This window comes from Amblyraja radiata, chromosome 20 (assembly GCF_010909765.2).
Source record: "Amblyraja radiata isolate CabotCenter1 chromosome 20, sAmbRad1.1.pri, whole genome shotgun sequence".
NCBI lineage: Eukaryota > Metazoa > Chordata > Chondrichthyes > Rajiformes > Rajidae > Amblyraja > Amblyraja radiata.
This window is the reverse complement of record NC_045975.1, coordinates 32,815,107-32,838,255: the sequence shown is the minus strand read 5'-3', so window position 1 is coordinate 32,838,255 and position 23,149 is coordinate 32,815,107. Positions and strand designations below refer to the sequence as shown.

Sequence of the window (23,149 nt, the reverse complement as noted above, 5' to 3'; positions counted from 1 at the left end):
CCAATATTTAATTGAAATCATTAATAAAGTAAATAAATAGATACCGGTCTAATCAGTATCTACGGGATTGGACAGGCTAGATGCAGGAAGAATGTTCCCGATGTTGGGGGAGTCCAGAACCAGGGTCCCAGTTTTACAGTCTACCGTGGGAACTCTTTAACTCAGTAAAGTAAAGTAAAGTAAAGTAGCCTTTATTGTCATCAGCGCACAGGCAGCAGTTGATTGTTGCTCTATTCAGTTTCCCAGGGGGTCGGGACGGGACTGGAGTTGGGAGGGAAAGGTGGGGGAGTCGAGGGAGAGGAGGGGGAGACAGATGGGGGTGTCTTCATTTACTGGCGGCGGGTGTCTGTCACTGAAACAGGCAGGTGAGATTTCACATCCACCTTGTGTGTGCCTCTCTCTCTCTCCCCCTCCCTCCCTCTTACACAGGCTGAGAGACTCTGCCTCTGTGAGTGTACGTCTCTTTCTCCCCCTCTCCCACACACAGTAAGACCGAGGTACTGTGCTCAGTCCATCTGTGTCTCCCACATACACAGTAAAACATGTCTCCAAATGAGCCAATTCAACCAAGGGAGGATATTTATAGTGTGTGAAAAAAAAGTGACATCATTTGTGCCACGTGATGATTTAACAACACTTCACAATGTTCATTCAAGATTTAACGGGAAAGCTCGGGAGACGGACAAGTCACTCGCACAAATAACAGAAATGCCGAGTACCGTGGGAACTCTTTATCTACCCCCCGTTATATCGTGTGATATCGTGCTAGACCACGACTACTTCACTCTGGTTACATCTTGCGTCAAGTCGCCCCGTGAAAAAGCCGCATTACTGCTTTTCGAACATTTTAAAGAATATTTATATTTATTGAGTTCATAAGAGGGGACTTTGGTGGTATCGATGTTCTTCGGTTTTCTATGAAAATTCATGATCCTAACCCTTAAGATAATGACTTAGTGTACAAGAGAAAGAAAAATGTGTACAGTTTTCACAAGGGATATGCATTGCAGCAGAAAAATGAAAACTTTCAAAGGTCCAGGCTGGTATAATGGGCTTTATATGACCTCTTTCTGCACTGTTTAACTGTGACGTCAATAAGCAAGGTTGTTAGCTCTAATGATCAAAGGCGTCAACCACGTATAGGATTCCAGAGAGGCTGAGTAAATTGAGTGAATGAGTGGTGTGATCGTATGTCAAGTCCTGGACGGAAATTGTTCTATCAATTGCAATTTTACTGATAATTGAGTTCAAAGCAGAGATGAATGATTCCATTCATGTTGTTTCGGAATATGGTTAAAGTGTCAGAGGAAACTGCCATCCCCCAGTTTGAAGGGCTTGCAGAAATAAGTGTTAAAGTCAGTGGATTCTTCTTTCCGAAAACAGAATTCAATGCACAAAGGTTATCACAGAACACATTTAGCAAATTGATCAAATTTCCACCCCAATATCGCTCAATATCCGGTGAGGTAAATCAACCAAGTGCAACACTGCACCAGTTTGCAGATGCAGATTTGACCTCCTGGCTGGTTTAGGGGGAGAGTCAGGTTGTGGTACTGAGTGAGAGTCAGGTTGTGGTACTGAGTGAGAGTCGGGGTCTGGGTCATTTGTCTTTGTCTTTACTTTCTTTGGAGAATCTGATCTTACATCTGAACTTGGAATAATACCTAAACATGAAATATCTTCATCTTTGTTTTGTTCTAGAAATGGTTCATCCTTGCTGGGATTACATGATTTGTGTGTACACTTCTCACAATTTGCATTAAGCATCTCTTGGTACCACCCACTTCAAATACTGTTCCAACCTCCAATTTGTTTGCTTTGCAAGCAGGGCTGTGAACACGAACCTAATCATGTGTATTGAACCTACGTACTTTTTGACTAACCTTGGGAGGCAGGATAGATAGAATCAAGTTCTGAACCTTCTTTTCATAAGAAGTTCAGCTGGGGTATACCCTATGGTTGACTGTGGAGTTGTGCAGTAAGAAACTAGCTTAGAATTTCAAATTCCCTTCAAGAACCTGTTTCTTTAGAGCCTCCTTGGCTATCCCGACTGACTTTTCGGCTGCGCCATGTGATGTTGGATGGTAAGTTGGGACTAACTAATGCGTGATACCATTTAGCTCTGTGAAATTTTGGAACAATGCAGCACAAACAATGTAATGGGGGGGGGGGGGGGGGGTTGGAGAATGGTGCAATGAGCCTGACGCAGCAGATCAGTACATCTGGCAAAACTTGAAACAAACCTCCTGCCATGGACCCCTCTTGACCCTGCCATCCCTCCCACAGTGATCACATCTGGATGCTACCTAATGTACCTCCCACTCTCACCAAGTCATCATCTTCTCTGACTGTCAGACTCCGTCCAAAAGGCTGTCCCTGTTTGACAGGTTTTTCCATCACAGCAGTTAACCAGGCTTGCTGCTGGTTGAAAATGGAGTTAAATTGGACAGGACACTGCATTCCCAGCAGTTCTGGCTGATCTATCTGCAATCACTTACCCCTAATCCTCCCAATAGAAATCCTATTCCCTCTGAGCTCTAGAATGATTGCAGCATTTTCTATTTCAACGTCACAGAATTAATATCTTGAAAGATCACATTCCCATCCACTGAGAATTCACATGATACCGAACTGAGGTTTTTATTTTTAGCCATAAACCATTAAACATTTCATTCATGCTGAACATTGCAACTAATCCTAGCTGAGTCTCAGTGAAGGCAGAGGATTGATGCCTCAATCTGATGAGACATTGCTCCTGCTGGCATGATCTCTCATGGACAGGGTTACTGACACTTTGCTAATTGGTCTTGTCCCTGTGTTGCAATGATTTTCAAATTCTATCTGGGAGGAAGCTACCTATCAAGCCTATATGGGAATCGTTAATTAAATTTTTTTCCTCTCTCTTAAAGAGTCATGTGTCTTCCTTAAAGGGAGATGGTAGTTTACAAACTTTTTTGTCAATGTGAGACATGTTCTTAATGAGTAAGAGGGAAATGTTATCCAGATTAAGGTGAGAATGCAAAGTTGAAGTTACAGTCAGATCAGCCATGGGACGACAGATGGCACAATGGGCTAAGTGTTCGGCTGGCAACCGGAAGGTAGCTGGTTCGAATCCCGCTTGGAGTGCATACTGTCGTTGTGTCCTTGGGCAAGACACTTCACCCGCCTTTGCCTGTGTGTGTCCTTGGGCAAGACACTTCACCCACCTTTGCCTGTGTGTGTGGATGTAATTATGTGAAGCACTTTGGGGTCAATGCAAGTTGACTAAAAATGTGCTATATAAATAAAGAAATTTAAATTTTATTGAATAGTGCTATAGTGTTAGAATAAAGGGGAGGTCATTTAGGACTGAGGTGAGAAAAAACGTTTCCACGCAGAGAGTTGTGAATTTATGGAATTCCCTGCCACTGGGTTATTGATAGGGGACGATCAGCCATGATCACAATGAATGGCGGTGCTGGCTCGAAGGGCCGAATGGCCTCCTCCTGCTCCTATTTTCTTTGTTTCTATGTTATGGTCCTGAGGCTTAACATATCAACAAGAAGCAGGAATAGGCATTGAATGGCCCATTCCTGCTTCAAATTGTATCTCCGTATCTAAGTATAGTCAGGGGTTGAGTTTATAGGCAAATAAAAAGGAATATCTTTAATTTCACAACAAACATGGTACTTGGAGTTTTAACATAGGAAACATGGCAATCAATTTGGCACATGAAGCTCTCACCAATGCCAATGTGATGGTGACCATCAGTCTGTGTTTGATTCTGTCATAGAGCAACATAGCATGAAAAAAGGACCAACTCAACCCTGCCAACCAAGGATGCCTCATTCCAAGCTAATCCCATTTACCCAAGCCTGGTCCATATCCTTTGAAGCCATTCCAATCCATGTACCTGACCAAATGTCTTTAAAATGGTGTTATTTTATCTGCATCAACTACTGCTTGTTCCATATACTCACTATCCACTATATGAGAAAGTTGCCCCTCAGGTTCCTATTAAATATTTATCCTCTCTTCTTAAACCTTTACCCTTTAGTTGTTGATTCTCCTATCCTGGGTAAAAAACCCATGATTTCACACACCTCTATAACCATTCAGCATCCTGCTTTCCAATGAATGGTCCTAACTTGCCCAACTTTTTCCTATAGCTCAGAGCCTCAAAACCAGGTTTGTTACTTCTAATGCCCCATATACATTATATCTCTTATCAGGTCACCCCTCAGTCTCCGTTGGCCCAGGGAAAACAGGTTTAACCTATCCAATTTCTTCCCTTAACTTAAGTTCCTCCAATCCAGGAAACATCCTGGTGATAGATGCAAAAAGCTGAATAACTCAGCTGGTCAGACAGCATCTCTGGAGATAGGGAATGTCAAAAACTGGTGAATCTGCTCTGCACACTCTCCAGCACACAACCATGTTCTTCTTTCGGTGTGGTGACCAGAACTGCACTAAGTTTTATTGGATCATTTTATACCTCCATACAAGACACAAAAGCTCTGAGCCTTCTGATGCTTTGTCCCCTAGTTTCAGTAGTCACATGCTAGAAATTATCATGAGTTAGCGAGAATAAGAAATTGACAATGTTCAAGAAGTGCTTTTGTTGTTGGCACGGAGCTCAGAGTGGAGTGCTAGTTTCAGAAGTGTATTGCCAAGCATGCAGATGAAGTGGCCACACAGTGGAGCTGTTTGAGTGTTTTATTCGAGATGGTGGCCTGGGAAGGGTGCTGATTGAATGAGAGCCCTGCACTGCCTGTAGAACTGCACTGGGTGGCAGTCTTGGCTACACACCAGAGAGCATTCTCTCTGAACAGTTCCAGTATTCGCTAATCCAGTGGCTCTGAAATCCAAACTTTTGCCAGAACAAATACAGTGTCTAATACGATGATGGATGCAGAAAGAATAATAAGCATTGACCTGATGCTAGCAAGCTCCAAGTGTTATTACCGCTAATCCAAGAGGAAAAGTAATGGTAAAATTATCTGTAAGAATCACAAGGTAGACAAAAGTGCTGGAGAAACTCAGCGGGTGCAGCAGCAGCTACGGAGCGAAGTAAATAGGCAACGTTTCGGGCCAAACCCCTTCTTCAGACTGATGTGGGGTGGGGGGGTGGGGGTGGGGAGAAGAAAGTAAAAAGGAAGAGGAGGATCCCAAGGGCTGAGGGAGAGCTGAGAAGGGGAGGAGACAGCAAGGGCTATCGGAAATTGGAGAATTCAATGTTTATGCCGCTAGGGTGCAGACTGCCCAAGCGGAATATGAGGTGCTGCTCCTCCAATTTCTGGTGGTGCTCACTCTGGCCATGGAGGAGGCCCAGGACAGAGAAGTCGGATTCGGAATGGGAGGGGGAGTTGAAGTGCTGAGCCACCGGGAGATCAGGTTGGTTAATGCGGACCGAGCGGACGAGTTCGGCGAAACGATCGCCAAGCCTACGCTTGGTCTCACCGATGTAGATCAGCTGACATCTAGAGCATCGGATGCAATAGATGAGGTTGGAGGAGATGCAGGTGAACCTCTGTCGCACCTGGAACGACTGTTTGGGTCCTTGAATGGAGTCGAGGGGGGAGGTAAAGCGACAAGTTTAGCACAAGAATCACAAGCTTGTGTATGGCAGTGAGGTTTTGAGGTTTTGAATGAATTGTTGTTCAATTAGAAGAATGTGCGTATTTTTTGACAGCTACACCTCTGCTCTGAGTAAGAACAAAGATCGGCACAGTGAGAATATGAAATAAGAACTGCGTAGAAGGGTCTCGACCCAAAAAACGTCACCTATTCATCTTCTTCAGAGATGCTGCCTGACCCGCTGAGTTACTCCAGCATTTTGTGTCTTATCATCATCTTTTATATCACTGTTGACAAGGAACACGGGAAGGTGAAGTGCAGCTGTTATGGTCATCAAGGCCAGAAAATCCTACTACATAAAGAATTGTATGAAGGAACTGCAGATGCTGGTTTAAACTGAAGATAGACACAAAAAGCTGGAGTAACTAAACTTTTTGTGTCGACCACATAAAAAATGTGTTTGAAAACGTCATTGTGAGGTGGTTCATGGCTGTTACAAGGATACAATAGAAGAGTAAAATGTAGATACAAAGAACTGCAGGTGCTAGTTTACAAAAAATAGACACAAAATGCTGGAGTAACTCAGTAAATCAGGCAGCATCTCTGGAGAACATGGATAGATGACATTTCGGCTCTGGACCCTTCTTCAGACTGATTGTAGTACGGGAGGGCAGAACAAAGCCTGGCAAGCAATAGGTGGATACGGGAGAAGTAATAGCTTCACAATATTAAAGTATGAATTAGTTTAATTTAGTTTAAAGCTGCAGCATGGAAACAGGCCCATATTCCACATTCCCTTAGCCCTGACTCTCAATCTGAAGAATGGTCTTGACCCGAAACGTTACCTATCCCTTTTCTCCAGTGATGCTGTCTAACCTCCTGAGTTATTCCAGCTATTTGTCTCTATCTTCATGTTACATGTTCGTTTCACACTAGTTCCTTGTTATTCACTTTGGCATTCACTCCCTGCACACTAGAAGGAATTTTACAGAGGCCAATTAAGCTGCAAACCCGCATGTCTTTGGGATGTGTGAGAAAACCAGAGCACCTGGAAGAAATCCACACAGTCACAGGGAGACCGTGCAAACTCCACACCGGCAGCACCCGAGGTCAGGATTGAACTTGGATCTTTGACTGCTGTGAGGCAGCAGCTGTGCCACTGTGCAGCCCTTATGATTGAGGTGCAGGAGCTCTGAAGTTGTGTGGGCATTGCAACCTTGATTGCGCTGGCTCCTGCAATGGCAGGTCTCCGACAATCTGCTGCTTTGAGGCAGGTTTGCCCTGAAGTGGTGTGGGTCTGTGATGGAGCAAGGGCACCACATGTTGCCCACGCCAATGGATATCTTGCCTATGGGGAGCTCAACTAGGGCAGGGGTTATTGTCAGTTTGGCCTTTTCCTTCCATAGTCCCATTAAAAAGGAGTTCCCTGGGAGATGATGAATTCCAAGCATTGCATTCAGGAAGGATCTGTCCTTTAGTGCTGGAGTTGGCATTGGAGCTCAGGGTGACCATGGTGGTGCAGCGGTAGAGTTGCTTGCAGCCTTACAGCGCTTGCAGTTCCAGAGGCCCGTGTTTGATTCCGTCCACAGGTGCTGTCTGTACGGAGTTTGTACATTCTCCCCATGACCGCATGGGTTTTCTCCAACATCTCCGGTTTCCACACACACTCCAAAGATGTACAGGTATGTAGGTTAATTGGCTTGATGTTTGTGTAAATTGTCCCCAGCGTGTGTAGGCTTGTGTTAATGTGCAGGGATTGCTGGCCGGTGTGGACTCGGTGGGCCAAAGGGCCTGTTTCCATGCTGTATCACTAAAAAACGAAGGATTATAGCTGTGTACCCAGCCCCCGCGTTTGCATGGCTCAGATTTGTCCTAGTTGCATCAATCTTATATGGCCCATTGACTGATGGGCCTCCGCAGAGGCAACTGTGGAGGCCTCAATAGGCCCGACTATGGGTGGACATTGGGGATGGGACTGGACTTTGTGCCTTCCCCCATAATGGGAACCATTGTGGGGGGATGTTTTTTATGTTAAAGCTATTTATTATTGTTATGTTTGTATTCCTTTTTTAATGTGCTGCATTGGCAAAAAGAATTTCACTACATCTAGGTGTATGTGACAATAAATCAACCTTTGAACCTTTGAACCTTTGATGTTGCTGTCATCTACCCAAACAGCCTCCAGGGGTATGATGCCAGTTGTGAGGCATTAGCTTCTTGGGACAGGTAGAATTCAGCATACGTTCCTCAAATCTTGCTGTTCCTGCAGGGAATTGTGATTGTTTTTAGTCAATATATTTTGCAGATGAAAGCCTGCTACACAGTAGATACAAGATACATTTATTTGTCACATGTACCAATTGGTACAGTGAAATGTGTGGTCGCCATACAGCCATACAAATAATAAAGAGCACAGAATACGATAGTCTTTAACACAGACATCCCAACCCAGCGAGATCAAAGTTTCCCACTGTGAGGGAAGGCTCCAAAATTCAGTCATCCTCCTCTGTTGTCCCATGTAGGATGTCTAGCCCAGAACTCTTTGGATGCCAGTAGAGCAGTTAGATATTTGATGCCAATGATGTGGAAGGTGGACTGTGGCCCCTGTGGGCTCCATATACACAGTTAACTCTCCATGACTTGTTTGGCACCAAAACAGCCCAGCTAGCTTAAATCAGAAAAAACAAAGGACAAAGGATCCAAACAATCAAGTTCAAAGTTTTTTTTCTAATTCTCAAATTGGCTGAAACATCCCTGTTTGTAGATTAAATTCAATATTGATTTGTTCATATGAATAAAATTCTTTATTGGCTCAGATGGTTGTAGTGCATCTGGTACATCTATTGTACACGTTCTTAAATGCTTTGTAACTTATAGGGTACCTGCCCACATCCATGAACATTGAAGCACTTTAATGTCCAGTCAGCTTACTTTATCCTGGGTAACTCTATTCATGAAGGAATGTGTACATGAGAAAGAGCTTGCCAACAGAGACAGAGTTTTGTGTTTAGTATTAGAATCGCAGCACTGGTGTCAAAGTCATTCTTTAGGTTTCCAATTCCATAATTATATTTCTGTTAATGAAATTGCATGTCAAGATGGAACATTACAACAACAAAAAACCCTGCATATGCTGGAAATATAGAACAGAACATAGAACAGTGTAGGAAGGAACTGCAGATGCTGGTTTAAAACGAAGATAGACATAAAATGATGGTGCAACTCAGCGGGACAGGCAGCATCACTGGAAAGAAGGAATGGGTGACGTTCCAGGTTGAGACCTTTCTTCAGTCTGAAGAAGGGTCTCAACCATTCCTTTTCTCCAGAGAAGCTACCTGTCCCGCTGAGTTACTCCAGCATGTTGTGTCTATCTTAGAACATAGAACAGTGCAGCCCAGGAACAAGCCCTTCAGCTCACAATGTCCATGTCAAACACACTATCAGGTGAAGCCATTCTCCTCTGCCTGTACATGGTCCACATCCCGCCATTACCTGTTTATATACTTGCCTGTCTAAAAGTCTCTTAAAATGCTACTATTGTATCTATCTCCACCACTACCCCAGCAGCACTTGCCAGGCACCCAACAATCATAATAAGAAATAGATCAGTCAATGATGGAAACACTCAATAGGTCAGGCACTATGTGAACAGCAGGTGGTTCCATCTATTTCTGTTTTTATTCAATACCATGTCTTAATAGGACATTAGTGATAATATATTGTTCTCCAAAGATCTTGAATACCCTTTTATCAGACATCATGTGTTATCAATGCACATTTACTGAAAGTCCCCACGGAACAATTACGTGTGGACAACTGTTATCAGCAGAAGAAAAGATTGCCAGTAAAATATCAAAATAATCTGTATATCTGAAACAATATCAGGCACTGTACAATCAAACCATATCATAAAAAGCAATCTAATTATAATATTACCTGAACCACTGGATTAGAATCAAAGCACTACCAATTATTCTATATATAAATGACCTGAATCCCTTGATTTGGTTGTAGCCAGTAACCCATGCTTTAGTTTAGACATACATTTAGATATATTCCTCAATGCGAGTCTAACCAGTAGCTCCCTCCATCCATTCATTATTCTGTGCATCCAAGTATTTTCATCCAAGTATTTTCTATTCTCTGTCCAAAGAGTAATGGGAAATTATTAATTCTCCTGTTTTAATATTCATTTATGTATTGGTGCCATTATTCTTAACTATGTGTTTTTGCAGGCAAAATGATTCTCAATATTACTGCCATTGTAGATGTTTTTCTCCAACTTGACCTTTTGCTCATTACTGATTTGAAGTAATGTGTTTGATTATTTGTACCAGTGTAATGTGTTTCTCAATCTGATCTTATTTCACATTCTCTCTGCATAGTGAGAATTGTTCACCCTTGTCATCTCTGGTTCAGTTATTTACACCCACTCTCATTTGATTCCATTCTTATTTCTTCAGTCAGAGACAAGCTTTTACCTGGGTGAGTTTTTCTTCATCTACGGGTATGTGCTGCCCCTTGACTGAAAATTCATCACCTTACAGAAATGAGTGTAATGTCACCCATTCTCATCTTATCACCACCTCCCTTTGCCTCTCCATCGCTTCTCTTGTGCCTTGGTGCCTGTTCAACATTTAGGTCTGAGTTAATTGAAATATACAATATACAATACAATACAATACAATTTATTTGTCATTTGGACCCCTTGAGGTCCAAACGAAATGACGTTTCTGCAGCCATACATTACAAAACAAAAAGACCCGAGACACAACACAATTTACACAAACATCCATCACAGCGCTGTGATGGAAGGCAAAAATACTTATCTCTCCCCCCCCCCCCCCCCCGATGTCAGAGTCAAAGTCAAAGCCCCCAGCGGGCGATGGCGATTGTCCCGCGGCCATTAAAGTTCTTGAAGTAATTGAAATATCTTACAGTTATGAAGACCAAATCCATTATCCTCTATCCTTGCCACCACACTGTGTTCCAGCCATCAAATTCCCCATTTTTGCTGGTCAGGCACTAAGGCTTGCATCTAAAGCAGCTTACTCGACTTTAAGCTTCAAACTCCACATCCATTCTGTCAGCAAGACCATCCCTGTAACATCGGTTACCACATGGAGCACCAAAACAAGCCCTTTCGCCCACCTTGTCCATGCCGATCAAGTTGGCATTCTGAGCTAGTACCATCTCCCCATCTCATTCACTTCATCATCTTTTGGAGTCCTATCTGGGCCATCTGGAGTATTGTGTACAGTTTTGGTATCTGGAGTATTGTGTACAGTTTTGGTCTCCTAATTTGAGGAAGGACATCCTTGTGATTGAAGCAGTGCAGCGTAGGTTCACGAGATTGATCCCTGGGATGGCGGGACTGTCATATGAGGAAAGATTGAAAAGACTAGGCTTGTATTCACTGGAGTTTAGAAGGATGAGTGGACATCTTATAGAAACATTTAAAATTATAAAAGGACTGGACAAGCTAGATGCAGGAAAAATGTTCTCAATGTTGGGCAAGTCCAGAACCAGGGGCCACAGTCTTAGAATAAAGGGGAGGTCATTTAAGACTGAGGTGAGAAAAAAACCTTTTCACCCAGAGAGTTGTGAATTTATGGAATTCCCTGCCACAGAAGGCAGTGGAGGCCAAGTCACTGGATGGATTTAAGAGAGAGTTAGATAGAGCTCTAGGGGCTAGTGGAGTCAAGGGATATGCGGAGAAGGCAGGCACGGGTTATTGATAGGGGAAGATCAGCCATGATCACAATGAATGGCGGTGCTGGCTCGAAGGGCCAAATGGCCTCCTCCTGCACCTAGTTTCTATGTTTCTATGTTTCTATTACTGTCAATTGATGTGGTCATTCAAGTCCTCCCCTTCCTGCTGTCTGCATTCTAAAAGCTTTTCACTGTACCTCGGTACACGTGACAATAAACTAAACTAAACCTCACTCTACGTCCCATTCATCCATCATTGCTACTGATACAGACTGTACAGGCTCCCTGGTTAAACAGTGGCTCAGTTTGAAGTTGTCATCCTTGTCTTTAACTTCCCCTCCATACGCCTCATGTTTTCATCCACCGTTATGTAACCACTTTGACCATTCTGGGATATATATCCTCAAACTTTATAGCAGAATCTTGGCCAAAGTACTGACATCTTCCCTTCACCCATCGAACCTGGGAAGGAATTAATAATGACTGAAAACGAAAAAAATAATGCAGGAAAGGACTGCATTTAAACAAAGTCTGTAAAGAGCGATCAGTACTGTAGCAACTGCATCAGCATTCTGGCACAGTCGGCAGATTTGCTGCTTCACAGCCCCAGTAACCCAAGTTCAATCTTGACCTCTGATGCTGTATGTGTGGTAGTTTGCAAGCTCTTCCTGTGACCACATAAATGTCTCCCTTGTGCTCCAGTTTCTTCCCACATCCTAAAGAGCCACGGTTTGGTGGTTTAATTGACACTCTAAATTGCTCAATAAACAAAGTACTGGAGGAAATCAGCAGACCAGTTATCATTCAGTGGGGGGAAAAAGGCTCAAGGTGTTTCGGGTCAGGACCCATCTTCATATTGGTTCGTATCTCCATTTTAAATTGCTCCATGTGCCCATGTGAATGTGAGGGTGAATCTGGGTTGAGTTGATGGGATTGTGGGGAGAATAGAACAATGTAGGATGAGTGTAAATGTTTATTTGGTGCAGACTCGGTGGGCTGAAGGACCTATTTCAGTGCTGGATGACTATGAGTGAACACCTCTTTTAATGCAGTGAGAATAACCACATGGTGACGCTATAAACATGGGCCAGAGCTCCAGAGGTTGCTTTTCATTGAAATAGCTTAAAGAATTGTCTTCATCCATCTGAGAAAGCAGAGAGGAGTTCAGTTTGAAATCTCATCTAAAAGACACTACCTGTGAGAGTTCAGCTCTTTTTCAGCCCCACCTTGGTGGCCCAGACCTTTGCACCCAGGTTTTGTGAACTGTGGATTTGACTCAGAATAATCTGACGGAGTGAAGGCAGCTGAGATGAAGCTGATGTACACATTTACATAAAGCTTTATGACATCTGACCCATAGTGCATTGTAACAAGTGAATTGCTTGAGACTTGATCACTGGGAGATAGGGAGACCTGGTCGGCACAGCAAGATGTGACAAAGGGCAAATGAATAAATGATGGGCACGTATTGCTCTGGGATTGTGAAACCCTTCTTGGTTTTCTTCAAATGAATTAATTGGATTCTTCAGGTTCATCTGATGAACAGCATCTCTAAACACACTGCCCTCTCTGTGCACTGCAATGAATTGTGGACCAAGAAATTACACGTAAGTAAGGCTGAGCCTTAAATCCAGAATGATATAACTCTTGTAACCTGAGCAATTTTGGGCACCATATCTGCGGAAGGATGTCCTGGCGCAGGAGAGCGTCCAGAGGAGGTTTACAAGAATGATCTCAGGAATGAGTGGGTTAACATATGATGAGCGTTTGATGGCACTGGCCTGTACTCACTGGAGTTTAGAAGGTTGAGGGGGGACCTCATTGAAACATACCAATTAATGAAAGGCTTTGATAGTGGATTTGGAGAGGATGTTTCCACTAGTGGGAGAGTCTAGGACTAGAGGTCATAGCCTCAGAATTTAGGAAGAATATGAGGAGGAATTTCTTTAGTTAGAGGGTGTTTAATCTGTGGAATTCTTTACCACAGAAGGCTGTGGAAGCCATATCAATGGGTATTTTTAAGGCGGAGATAGATACGGAGATAGATTGATTAGTACGGGTGTCAGGGGTTATGGAGAGAAGCCAAGTGAATGGGTTTAGGAGGGAGAGATAGATCTGCCATGATTGAATGGTGGAGGAGACTTGATGGGCCGAATGGCCTAATATTTCTCCTATCACTTATGACCTTACGATGTCTAATGGCAACAGTAGACAGTGGGCTTTTAATTTTTGGTTAGTTACTTAGGTTAGTTAATCAATATCCCAGCACCTGCAGTTAAGATGTTTATGATTCAATTTTTGGAAGCTCTTTTATATTTATGAGGGATTGGGAGTTTGTAGAAGGAATTCCAAGGTCCATGCATCTGAAGAAATGATTGCCTATGGGAAGGGGGATAATAGGGAGGCTATGGTTCTACTGCAATGCAAACTATAATCTACATTAGTGGTGGTTGCCAAAGTGGACAGTACTACCCCCTGGGGGGCTGTGCGAACACCTTGGGGCAAGGGGGACTAAGGGGCAAGGGGGTGGCACATGGTGCCGGAGATGAGCAGGGCACTGGGCAAGTTGGTGTCAGTACACACTTGACATGCTCTCGGTTGGTTCTACTACCTTGCCAGTGTTCAGCTGGCAACCGGAAGGTAGCCGGTTCGAATCCCGCTTGGAGTGCATACTGTCGTTGTGTCCTTGGGCAAGACACTTCACCCACCTTTGCCTGTGTGTGAATGTGTGTGAATGTGTGTGAGTGATTGGTGGTGGTCGGAGGGGCCGTAGGCGCAGATTGGCAGCCACGCTTCCGTCAGTCTGCCCCAGGGCAGCTGTGACTACAGAAGTAGCTTACCACCACCGAGTGTGACTGAGGAGTGAATGAATAATGCGATGTAAAGCGCCTTGAGTATTAGAAAGGCGCTATATAAATCCCATCCATTATTACCTTCCACTCCACTGGCCTCTATAAAAGTGCATTGTTTTTCTAGGAAAACTTATTTCTTGGAACTTTCCTAGGTTATTACTTGCATATTATCTAAGGATTCATGCATAAATATTGAGATAATAGTCTAAGCAGTGTTGTTAGTGCACTCACGCTTGTAATTGTCCCTAAACCAGCATTTTATTTTATTAGTAATGTTAGTAAATAGTGCTCTGCGTGAGTTACTACTACTCAACTCGCTGTTCTGAATGATGCTTTTTATAGGGTAGGGTCAGGGGGTATTTGTGATGTGTTCATGGAGCCAAGGGAATGGGGACCGAAAATGTTTGGGGAAACACTGATCCACATCATCAAACCTTGCTAACAAAAAGCCAGTTTTCCAAAGTAAATCATAAATTTCACAGCAAAGCTGAGGTGTTGAGGCAGCTTATGTCTCACCCTGTGAGCCTGGAACTTGCTATCAGGAAGTTGGAAGCGATGTTGAGTAATATTTGTTGCACATTGCTGGGGGTGATACATATTTCAGCTAAAAAGATTTCCCACCAGACCAGTGGCCTATTAACCCTGCAGGAAGAAACCTGTGTGGTCAAAGAGAGAATATGCTAAAGGGCCTGTCCCACTTAGGCGACTCTTTAGGCGACTGCCAGGGACTAGTTTTAATGGAATTCACCTATCTCATTATCTCATTATATTTGCATGTGTATGAAACACATTTCAAGCTGTGGTCTCTGCTGATAGCGAGGAGATTTGGTGCCTATTTGTGTTCATCAACATTTAACAACAGCAGTGTGCTAACTGAGCTGGGAAACTGCTTTGCCAATGTTTGACGGACAAATAATGATCAGGCCATGCTTACTGCAACTTCGGGATGCGAGCAGAAGCTTCCACGTGGCAATGCTGACGACACAAACTGTACCACAGTGATCGACTGAAGTAGCCAATACTGCAACCACCGACCGCCAACCGTCACTGACCGACCGGAAAGACGTGATATGGAAGATGGCCACACACGAGGAAGAAGACTGCATCTTCAAATAAAGTATCGTATTTTCTTTTTTACATTCCGGTTAGCGGGAAATGAAGCTTAGATTTAAAATTCAATGCAACACTTAAAGGGGTTTGGCATTGCTGGATGCTTGGTGGCAGCTGTGACAGAGTGACAGCAGAGGTCACATCTACTGCAGCATTAGCTTTAGTGGAGCCATGTCTCCCTGACTTGCTAGTCGCCAGGATGCTGGAAGAAGCTGGAATGGCAAACCTGAATGCATATTGATAATATTTTGCGTGGGCAGGTTATAGCCCCACGGTACGAATATTGACTTCTCTAACTTCAAGTAATCCTTGCTTTCTCTCTCTCTCCATCTTTCCCCTTCCTCGTTCTCCAACTAGCCTGACTGTTGTCTTGATTAAATCTTATCTCAGTATGCTTGGTTGTCATCTTCTCCTCGCCTACAATGATCTATTCTACATTTTCCTTGGTTCTCATCCCCTTTGATGTCTTGGTTTCACATCTTACACATCCTTATCTCTGTGTCTCCCTCTCCCCTGACTCTCAGTCTGAAAAGGGGTCTCCATCCGAAATGTCACCCATTCCTTCTATCCAGAGATGTTGCCTGTTCCGCTGAGTTTTGTGTCATTCTGCACATTGATAATTCCTGGATTTAGATAGTAAATACCAACAGGTAGTGCCGTCGGCGATGGCAGCCTCACCAACAGTTTGTCTGTCTTTTAGTCTTTTTGTTATTTTTAGTATGTGTTAAAAGTTAGTGTTAATGGTCTGTTGAATGTGGGGGGGGTGGGGGAGGTGGTCAGGGGAAACCTTTTTTCAATCTCTTACCTTGCCGGAGATGCGATTGTTTTCCTGATCGTATCTCCGGTCGCTCTGCGGCCTAACATCATGGAGGTGAAGGCCTTGCTCGGGACTCACTTTGAGCCCCACCGCGGGGCCGTGGACTTACCATCGGAGCCTGCGATGCCTTGCCTGGGATCGACGCTCCAACCACGGCCTGCGGATTTCACCACCGAGGAGCTCGCAGTCTTGGGTAGAGACCGATGTTGGGAAGCTCCAAAGTCGCAGAAGGTTCCACCAGCCCCAACCCGGGGTCGATCGCCCTGACATCCCCCGATGTGGGAGCTTGATCGCCCCGACACAGAGGGCCCGACCGCCGGCTACGGGAGCCAAGATCGTCCCATCAACAGAAGGTTCGAAGCACCCGACCGTGGGAGAACAAAGAAGGGAAGAGATTTCACTTTTTTTTCGTCTTCCACCACAATGAGGAATGTGGAGGAGTCACTGTGGTGGATGTTTATGTTAAAATGTATTCTGTGTGTCTTGTTCCTTTTTATTGGTATGACTGTATGGCAAATCAAATACCTCCTATGTTGCAAAACATACTCGGCTAATAAATTATGATTATGATTAAAAGGGCTATGCTATACCACCTGGAAGAGACAGGACAAGGATAAGGGACGTTCATTGTCACATACACCAATTGGTGCAGTGAAATTTGAGTTGCCATTGCAGCACACAAATAAAATAAACACAACATTATAGAATTTAACATTAAACATAAAAAGACATCCCCCCACAGCGGGATCAACGTTTCCCACTGTGAGGGAAGGCAGCTAAGTTCACTCCACTTCCTCCATGTTCACCCGTGGTCGGGGCCTATTGAAGCCTTTGCAGTCGACGCTACGGTGGCCCGATGTTTCAGGCCCTCTTGCCGGAATGATAGAACTCCAGCGTCGGAAGAACGCTCTCAGTGGCTCCCGAAGTCCACAGGCCACGCTGGGTGGAGCTCCAACACTGGTGACCTCGGCAAAAGATCCCAGGCTCCGCGTTGATAAAGTCAGCGCCGCCGCGGCTGGAAGCTCCGCAGACCACAGCTCCACGATGTTGAAGTCGGCACTCCAGAGCTCCACACAGCGACCCGGGTGAGGCATCGCCCTGCTCCGCGATGGTACCTCAGTGCTGAAGCTGCAGCTCGAAGCTCTGGCCGGTCTCCGGCAGGAAAGGCCGCGCCAATCCGAATGGTAGGCCGCAAAGAGGGGGGCGAAGATGGGGCTCGGAGGAAGGACGCATCCCCGCCCAGGTAGGGACTGGAAAAACGGTTTCCCCCTTCCCCCCCCATCCCCCACATAAAAAGACTAAAAGGCCTCCAGAACTTTTTAACAAACTAAAAATTAAAAAAAGGGTGAAGAACGAACAGCTACAGGCGAGGCTGCCACACTCTATGGCGCCATCACTCGAATAAGCTCAGGATGAAAGAGCACTTTACCTCAGAATAGGAAAATATATCCTAAGAAAATAAAAGTATTACATTTAGTATCCGTACTATGATCAGGAATATAACCTGGTCATTTTGTGAAAGACATTTTGCCAAAAGATAACAGGCATCTGATTGTACCTTTCATTGCGTTTCTGAGGGATGTTTATCTGTGTGGGCATGGTTGCAATAATGATAATGAAAATAAGATCATTTCAAAATGCCCTAACATACATACAAGTATTTTGTTAGTTTAAATAAGAAACCAAATGAGGCAGGTTCTGGAGCATTAAATGGAGATTTATTTAATAGATAATGATCCATCGAGCTTCCCTTTTGCATCAATAATTCATCAGCCTTTGAATTTAAGAGATCCCATCAAATTCAATGATGTCTGAAGTTTGATTAATTGCAGTGAACAATACCTTGTACAATCTCTTAATGTGAGTATTGTTCTGAAAACAACAGGGCTTTTAATCTATTCCTTTGAAACTGCAATAACTCCCTAAGCTGTCTGTCTTATCTCCCCCCCCCCCCCCCCCCCCCCCCCCCCCCCCCGCCACCAATAGTAAAGATGTTATAGGTGCAGGAGTAGGCCATTCGGCCCTTTGAGCCAGCACCGCCATTCAATATGATCATGGCTGATCATCCACAATCAGATATCTATGCATAGATATCAGCTGTCTTTAATATCTTGTTTAAGAAGGAACTGCAGATGCTGGAAAATCGAAGGTACACAAAAATGCTGGAGAAACTCAGCGGGTGCAGCAGCATCTATGGAGCGAAGGAAATAGGCAACGTTTCGGGCCGAAACCCTTCTTCAGACGGATGGGGGGTGGCGGGGAGAAGAAAGGAAAAAGGAGGAGGAGGAGCCCGAGGGCTGAGGGATGGGAGGAGACAGCCCGAGGGTTGAGGAAGTGGAGGAGACAGCAAGGGCTAACAAAATTGGGAGAATTCAATGTTCATGCCCGTAGGATGCAGACTCCTCAAGCGGAATATAAGGTGCTGTTCCTCCAATTTCCGGTGTTGCTCACTCTGGCCATTCTGCTTGGGGAGTCTGCATCCTGCAACCTGAGCTAAGTGGCTCAGCACTTCAATTCCCCCTCCTATTCCCCATCCGACCTCTCTGTCCTGGGTCTCCTCCATGGCCAGAAACGTTGCCTATTTCCTTCGCTCCATAGATGCTGCTGCACCCGCTAATTTTCTCCAGCATTTTTGTGTGTCTTTAATATCTTTGTTGGTATTGATTGGCTTGCATTGTGTAGACTGTGTTTAGTGAGTCATGAGCTTCAAAAACCGGGACCCGTTCTTGGATCTTGCGTGAAGTATTCCTGCCTTGGATACCTGTTGCGAAAGAGAAAATAACTGATCAGGAACCTGGAAAGGAAAGGAAACACAAATAAGACATGAGGTGCATAACCCATTGTCCCAAATCCCTCCCTATATCACATAACCTGACTGTCACACAATATCTGTTAACGACTTTGAATCCAATCGAAAACAAGGAACTGCAGATGCTGGTTTATTAAAAAAAGTGCTGGAATAACTCAATGGGTCAGGTTGCATCTCTTGTGGTCGTGGATAGCCAACGAGATATTGCTTGACCCGCTGCATTACTCTAGCAATTTGGGTTTTTTTAAAATTCAGAAGCACTTAGTGTATTAATTTGATGATACTATTAATATGCAAATAGAGCATAGCATTTTATCCCCAGAGACTAAGGTAATGAGCTAATCCCAGACCTCTCTAATTCCTTAAATAATCATTGCCTGTTCATTAGTTTTGATCGTCTTGTACTGTGTGTTTCTATTTGCTTTTCTGCTGGCTTGGGTTTCTCACAACAGTTTTACTCTTGTCCAGGAACCAACTGCTTCCTCACTGCCTCTTTGAATTTATTTGCACTCTCACTGCAGTCCATCTGAGAGACAACCAGGTCTGAGGTTACAACCAGAAGTTTGACTTAAGCAGTAAAGGTCCCACAGGTTTGGCAAGTTCTGAGGCCCTTTGGGTATCTTCATTTCTGTTGGGAGTTCAAGCAAAATGGAGCCAGCACAGTCTATGTAATCCAGAGCCATGGGACTCAGCCATCGACTTTTGTCGCTTCTGGTTAATAGGGCTTTTATTCATGGCAAGACAGTGCAGTTACATTTGCTCAAAAATTTGAGGGAGTGCGATCAAACGGCATCATCTTCATATCACATTGTAAGATAATACTGCTCGACACAAACAGTGTGATTCTGTGTTCATTTGCTCTCCATTATGTTGCTGTATTGTTTCAGATCAATCCTTGTTGATCTGAGAACAGATCAATCCATGTTGTGCTCAATATTACCTTCTGCGGTTCTTGGGTACATTGCATCCTGTCCAATCTGTACAACTGACTGGCTTTGCTGAAGCTTCAGCACATGCCCCCTTCACATCTTATACACCCCACGCCAAGCTCATGGGTGCCATCAACTAAATTATAACAACCTGGAATGAAAACAAACACTGAAGCTCTTAAGAGCTCATTAGTCACTCATGGGACTCTTTGAGACTCACATTGGGAATCATCATGATACGTGTGTGATGGGACACATTGATGCTGACTCTACTTTGCAGTAGGGTTGTTGTTCGCCACTTACTGAAGAGCCTACTTGCTTCCCATCTCATGGTCTTCAATGCGCTTAATGTCCAATTACACGAAGATGATGTTTTACTTAGAAACTATAGTTACAAATATATGTCCACCATGGCATGGTGGCACAGCGGTAGAGTTGCTGCCTTACAACGAATGCAGCGCCGGAGATCCGGGTTCAATCCCGACTACGGGCGCTATCTGTGCGGAGTTTGTATATTCTCCCCATGACCTACGTAGGTTTTCTCCAAGATCTTCGGTTTCCTCCCACACTCCAAAGACGTACAGGTATGTAGGTTCATTGGCTTGGTAAATGTAAAAATTGTACCTGCTGGACGCGTGGACCCGGTAGGCCGAAGGGCCTGTTTCCGCGCTGTATCTCTGAACTGAACTGAACTAATAGCAATGTGATAAATGGATTGAGATGAGGAGGAATTTCTTTAGCCGGAGGGTGGTGAATCTGTGTAATTCATTGCTACAGAGAGTGGTGGAGGCCAAGTCACTGGGTATTTTTAAAGTGGAGATTGAGAGGTTTGTGATTAGTGAGAGCGTCAAAAGTTACAGGGAGAAGGCAAGAGAAAGTGAGTGAGGGAGAAAAATAGATCAGCTACAATCGGATGGTGGAACAAACTTGATGGACCAAATAGCCTAATTCTGCTCCTATATCTTATACTCGAAATGGAGACAAGAGTCAAGAGTGTTTATTTGTCACATGTACCGAATGTGAACCAGAACAATTACATTTTACTTGCTGCAGATTTACAGGCAATTTGGATGCGGCAACAACAATAAGTAGACAATAAATTGTCGGTTATTCGAAGTAATTAGACCATGATAGTGCAAAATCAATGTACATGGACTGACCATAAGAGTACAAAGTCCGTAATGGTTCGCTACTGAACTAAGGTTATGGTTAGGGTTGTGCAGGGTGGCTCAAGAATCTGATGGTTGATAGGAAGAAGCCGTTCTTGAATCTGGAGGTAACAGTTGTTAAGCTCCTGTACCGAGACCTGGACCATTAATTGTATCCTCTCAACATTCCCCAAATTCAATGGAAGGATGAGCAAATTAACCTTAATAAAGGCCAACCTCCTCAGTTTTGGGGCCCTTGTTGCACTCATTTGGCTAAATTGGGCAGGCCACATCATTCACTCGTTCAACACCAGACCCAGAAAACTAACACTTTATTTCAATCTCTGGCATGGAAGGACCAATGAAATAATTGATTCAAGGATGGATACGAAATGCTGGAGTAACTTAGCGGGACAGGCAGCATCTCTGGAGAGAAGGAATGGGTGATGTTTCAGGTCGAGACACTTCTTCAGACTGAGAGTCAGGGGGAGAGGGTAACTAGAGATATGGAAGGGTAGGGTGTGAAAACGACAGATCAAAGTAGACGATGATCAAGGAAATGTAGAATGGTTCATTGTTGATTGAGGGGAAGGTGACAGCAAGGCATGATTTGAGCATGTGTGTTCAAAGCTTCTTTGAAGAAATACTGTACAACATCACCATTATACCTTGGAAGCAATGGCCGAAGAGTGCTCAGAGTGCCGGAGGAGTCCAGAATTAAGAACAATCTCATCTGCCTCTCATTTGTAAAAGATACTGCGATTCCCACATTGTTCTTGCCAGCCATAGGAATGGGAGGGGGGAAGTAAGACATCCTCGATCATGAGGGACGGCCTACAGGGAGGAGGTCCAGCACTTAGCAGCATGGTGCGCTGACAACAACCTGGCCCTTAACTCCAAGAAGACCAAGGAGCTCATTGTAGACTTCAGGAAGTCCAGGGGTGGCACGCACACCCCCATCCACATTAACGGGACGGAGGTGGAACGTGTTTCTAGCTTCAGGTTCCTGGGAGTCAACATCTCCGATGACCTCTCTTGGACCCACAATACCTCAACTCTGATCAAGAAGGCTCACCATCGTCTCTTCTTCCTGAGGAGACTGAAGAAGGTCCATCTGTCTCCTCAGATCCTGGTGAACTTCTACCGCTGCACCATCGAGAGCATCCTTACCAACTGCATCACAGTATGGTATGGCAACTGCTCTGTCTCCGACCGGAAGGCATTGCAGAGGGTGGTGAAAATTGCCCAACGCATCACCGGTTCCTCGCTTCCCTCCATTGAGTCTGTCCAAAGCAAGCTTTGTCTGCGGAGGGCGCTCAGCATCGCCAAGGACTGCTCTCACCCCAACCACGGACTGTTTACCCTCCTACCATCCGGGAGGCGCTATAGGTCTCTCCGTTGCCGAACCAGCAGGTCCAGGAACAGCTTCTTCCCGGCGGCTGTCACTCTACTCAACAACGTACCTCGGTGACTGCCCATCACCCCCACCCCCCCCCCCCCCCCCCCCCCCCCCCCGACACTTATTATTATTATTTATTCAAATCATTTGCTATGTCGCTCTTCCAGGGACATGCTAAATGCATTTCGTTGTCTCTGTATTGTACACTGACAATGACAATTAAAATTGAATCTGAATCTGAATCTGACTGCCTAAGAAAAATATACTGAGGGTACATTTCTGATTTTAATGCCTGCTCCTTAACTTAACTGCTTCTCAGTGAAGTAGATAAGGAAATGCCATTTCAACTTTATTTATTCCACTTGAGTTATTTTTGGAAGAATGAGACTACACATTCAAGCTACAACCAATCAGGAATTGCACGGATGAAATAGTCCTGGTAACTCATTGGCAGAACAAGAAGGGGTTGGACAAAACTGTTGGAAAGCATTTTGCCCCCTGAACGTGTGACTAAAATAGCTGGAGTCCGGGACCAGTGATCAAATAAACAGAAGAGTTTGATCTCTGAAGAAAGGTCTCGACCCGAAACCGTCACCCATTCCTTCTCTCCAGACAGGCTGCCCGTCCCGCTGAGTTACTCCAGCATTTTGTTTCTATCTTCGGAGAGAAAAAAACAGCATCTGCACTTTCTTCCTGCACAGTCTGATGTTGGTTAGGGCTGTGTTAATGTGAACTCTTATTGCAGTCTAACATCCATTAGCCAGCCTGGTAATGATAATGGGTGCAATGCCCAACTTCACCGATGATTTATGATGGG

General features: G+C 44.5%; 1 protein-coding gene across 1 annotated transcript in view; it reads left to right on the top strand.

Moving 5' to 3' along the window:
- The window catches only part of dgkz (diacylglycerol kinase zeta), a 549,506-nt gene that overhangs the window by 137,740 nt on the left and 388,617 nt on the right, over positions 1–23,149 (top strand). The window lies entirely within an intron of this gene.